Source organism: Pinus tabuliformis, chromosome J (assembly GCF_031772625.1).
Source record: "Pinus tabuliformis cultivar Carrire ecotype Pingquan chromosome J, CPIR1, whole genome shotgun sequence".
NCBI classification, from domain to species: Eukaryota; Viridiplantae; Streptophyta; class Pinopsida; order Pinales; family Pinaceae; genus Pinus; species Pinus tabuliformis.
Genome location: NC_142295.1, coordinates 251,473,414 through 251,478,162, shown reverse-complemented (window position 1 = coordinate 251,478,162; position 4,749 = coordinate 251,473,414).

Here is a 4,749-nt window from a genome sequence, read left to right as displayed (position 1 = left end):
GAATGTCAATGTTCTTGGACCTGTCATGAAATATTGGATTCTCATAGAGTTTGATACAACTTTGATTATCACAATAGATCACAGTTGGATCCATCCTCTGATCAAACAAACCAACTAGAATTTTCCACATCCAAATGGCCTCACATGCTGCTTGACTTGCAACCATGTATTCAGCCTCTGCTGAGCTGAGTGCAACTGACCTCTGTTTCCTGCTGTACCAAGAAACTACAGCTGACCCAAGGTTGAAAATTCCTCCTGATGTGCTCTTCTGATCTGATGGACTCCCTGCCCAATTTGCATCTATGAAGCCCTGTAGCTTCACTCCCTCTGTCCGTCTGTACCATAATCCATACTGAGATGTGCCTCTGAGGTATCTCAAAACATGCTTAGCTGCCTTCCAAAACATCTTGGTAGGCTGAACCATAGCTTGACTCAGTTGGTTCACTGCATAGCACAAATCTGGTTGTGTGTTCACTAAATACATCAGTGAACCCACAAGCTGCCGATACATAGTAGCCTCTACTACTTCTCCTGAAGTAGCATCCTCCTTCCTCTAGTTACCTGCTAGAGGAGTCTGCATGGGCTTACACTTCTCCATGTGGAATCTCCTGAGTATCTCATTGGCATACTTGCCTTGAGACACAAACAACTCCCCATCCTTCTGCCACACTTCCATGCCAAGGAAGTAGTGCATGAGACCCATGCCTTTCATATCGAATTCTCTTGCAAGGTCCTCCTTGCAAGACATGATCAACTGATCATCACCTTTCAATATGAGATCATCAACATAAAAAACAATGATCAACTGCTTACCTTTTACCATGATGTGGTACAAGTTTGCATCCGCTTCACTCTTTGTGAAGCCCAACTCGATGAAGTAGTTGTCGGTCCTGGTGTACCAAGCACAAGGTGCTTGCTTCAGCCCATATAAAGCTCTCTTGAGTGGACACACATGCAACTCATGATCGAAGGTCTCAAAACCTTCCGGCTACTCTATGTACACCTCTTCCTCAATCTTGCCATTGAGGAATGTAGTCTTCACATCCACTTGATGGATCTTCCAACCCATATGTGCTAATAGTGCCAACATTGATCTGATAGATGAGTACCTTGTTACAGGAGCAAAAATCTCATCATAGTCGATCCCCTCGACCTGTGAGAAACCACGGGCAACAAATCTTGCCTTATGTTTCTCCACACTATCATCAAAAACTTGCTTTACCTTGTAAAGCCAACAGGAACTCACAACTGATTTGTTCTCTGGTCTTGGAACCACATCCCAAACATTGTTCCGAACTATAGAGTCATACTCCTCCACCATAGCATCAACCCAAATCGGCTACTGCACTGCTTCCTCAAAGGAAGATGGCTCGGTCTCAATGCATTCCCCAACAAGGGCCATGTATCCAGTGTACCTCTCAGTTGACCTCCTCTATCTGCGCTAAGAAGATGGTTCTCCCACATTCTCTCTTGCATCCGATAACAATCTGTCAGCTTCTCTTGTACGCTTTCGTCCCTCTCTAAAAGACTCTGCTTGAGTGGATGTCTCCACTCCTGGAACCTCTGCATGTGGCTGCTCCGCATCAGTCTAAGGCTCCTCCTCCTTAGGAACCAACAATTCCTCCATAGCCTGTAGTTGGAGCTCCCTCTCAAGGGAAACTCACATGGCCTTCTGCTCATCAAACTTGAGATCTCTGCGAACCACTGTCCTCCGACTGGTAGGCAAGTACACCCGATAGTTGTGGGGTGTATCAGTGTACCCCACAAGTATCCCCAACTCAGCTGTCGGCTCAAGCTTCTTCCGGGCATCCTTGGTCACATGGCAATATACCGATGAGCCAAAGATCCTGAAGTGACCCACATTTGGTCTCTTCCCGAAGAAAGCTTCCTCTGGTGTCTTCATCCCAAGTATGTGATGCGGGCTTCTATTTTGCAAATAGATTGCTGTGTTGCATGCCTCAGCCCACAAATGAAGTGGTAGGCCTTGGTCATGCAGCATCGCCCGAGCTGCCCCCACAATCGTTATGTTCTTCCTCTCGGCCACCCCATTCTGCTGTGGGTTATGAGGTGTCGTCAACTCCCGTTTAATTCCTTCCACTGCATAAAAGTCCTTAAACTCTTGAGATACATACTCTCCACCATTGTCACTTCTCAAGGTCCCAATCTTCTTCCCAGACTCTTTCTCAACCAAAGCTTTGAACTCACAAAACTTTGAGAAGGTTTGGTCCTTCTTCTGCATGAAATAAATCCAACATTTACGAGAAAAATCATCAATGAAAATCACATAATACCTTTGTTTCGTAGTGGATGTTGTCGAGAATGGTCCACACACATCAGTATGAACTCGCTCTAAGATTGCTTCAGCTTGATTGTCTCGATCATGAAAGGAAGACTTGGCGTACTTTCCCAAGGTACAACCTTTGCATGTGTCCACTTGCTCAAGTTTACCTTTGGGAAGTTTGGTAGAGATCTGCTGCATTATCTTCAAGGCACCATTATGCAAGTGGCCCAACCGCTTATTCCATAACTTGCCAATGTCTTGGCTTTGCACCAATTCTGCATTTGAACTCAATGCAGCACAGTCATCTACCTCTAGCTTATAGAGATTCTTCACTCGAATCCCAATCCTCTTGGTCTGAACCGTGGCTATGTGTCTCAAGAATGCCTTTCCTTTACTGAAGACAACATCGTAGCCTTTGTCCTCCAACATCGCGACCAATACCAAGTTCTTCTTCAGTCCAGGCACATACTTTACATCAGTCAGGGTGAGAGGAGCTCCATGCTCCCTCTGAAAAGCAACCGTGCCTTCTCCTGAAACACAGTACTTCCCGTCATCACCCATCTCTATGCGCATCTTGAGGCCTTTCTCCTCCAAGGTACTGAATAAACTTTTATCGCTGGTCATGTGGAATGAGGCACCACTATCCAAATACCAAACACAACCCACCGTCAATGAAACCATGCATGCGATGAGTGTAAAATCCAATTCGAACTGAGAGGATAATGACTCACCTTCTGATCCTTTCGAGGATCCCTTCTTGGATTTTTTTAATGGACAATTAGTTGCATAATGGCCCATCTCATGATAATTAAAGCATTTAACTTTAGATTTGTCAATCTTCTTCCCTTCATGAGAAGAACTCAATTTGGAATGAGAAGCCTTCCCTTTCCCTTTCCTTGCCTTACTTGCTAAGGCCAACTTTTCTTCATCATCATGCTTAGATGTAGAACCATCTCTTATGCTCCTCCTAATCTCCTCCTGCATCAGATCCGACCACAGTCGTTCCCAATCCGACAGTTTCTCTCTTCCATTCACAAAGTCCTGGTAGATATTCCAACTCTTTGGAAGACCAAGGATAGCAAGGCTCACCATATCATCATCAACAGTCGTTATTCCCACACTACCAAGCTCATCTCTACAGGTGGTGAGCTTGTTTAGATATGTAGAAACAGTGTCGTCCTTTTTCATCTTGATTTTTTGAAGCTTATCCTTGAGTGTCAGTTTCCTCTGCTCGCTATTGTTCTGATATAGGTCCTTCAATGTCTTCCACATTGAAAACAGAGTCTCCTTCCCATGGAGACTCTAGACAATATGGTCTCAAACTCCCTCCAGAAGAATCCTTCTCGCCTTCGCCACACACTTCTTCCATTCAGCCAATTCTTGTGCATTAGCTGCAGCTGGCTTGGGGATTTCTTGATCAATGAAATCCTTCAAACCATTGTATTCTAATACCGCTTCCATGCGATCCTTCCGTGCCATGTAATTAGAGCTGCCATCCGGAGCATACTCGAGTCTCAAGCCATTGAACGCCATTGGTGAACTTCGAGGTGTGATAAGAATTTGATTTTGCACCTGCAACCAAGAACTTCAAACTTCGAATTTCACTTCTCATTATACTGTTCACAACTCTGATCACCTTTGCTCCGATACCATGTAGAAATTATGGCTGTAGATTAACCTGATTATGCAATATAACTAAAGCAAAATACTTAATCTACTTCTACAATCAAACTTGCGGAAGTTGAATCAATTTAAGCAAGATCAAGCAAAACACATATAACAGAGAAGAAGAATCAATACACATGAAACACAAAAGAATACTTTGGGGAAAGCCTCAGCTAAAAACCCCACTATCTATATTATCATACAAGTGGAAATATCTCAGGATTACACACAGCTTTAGCTCTCACAGCTATCTAGCTCTCAGTACAATCCCTCACACTGCTCATAGATAGAATAGACTGCTCATATGCCTTCTCCTTTGCCCTCCAAGCCTCCTATTTCCTTGCGTTGTTTTCCCTGGGTGTTCCAGCTGTAACCTTGTGTCACACTGCTCCAACACACTGTAAAATTGCACAAATCTCAAGGAATGAATTCCTTGTGCATGTAAGAGATTTTCTTATAGGAAAATTCTTGCAACTGATTGTACACTCTCCCTGTCTTTAATCTCAACTAGGTCTTTGTCTGAACTGACATACATGAGTTATTTATGAGAGAATCTTCACTTATCTAGAGTACACTAGTTTCATGCATGCATGCACTAACTGACTGAACTCACAATTAGTTCCTCAAACTGTTTGGAACTAATTTAACTGGACTTAACTCATTTAACTGAGCTAACTAATTACAACTCATCCTTATCTCCTTAATTAAGGGATAACTTCCTTAATTTAAGGGATAATTGTTGCATGACTTCACGAAGACTTCTAGCTTGAATTTCTCCAACTAAATCAAGATGAATTAATTAA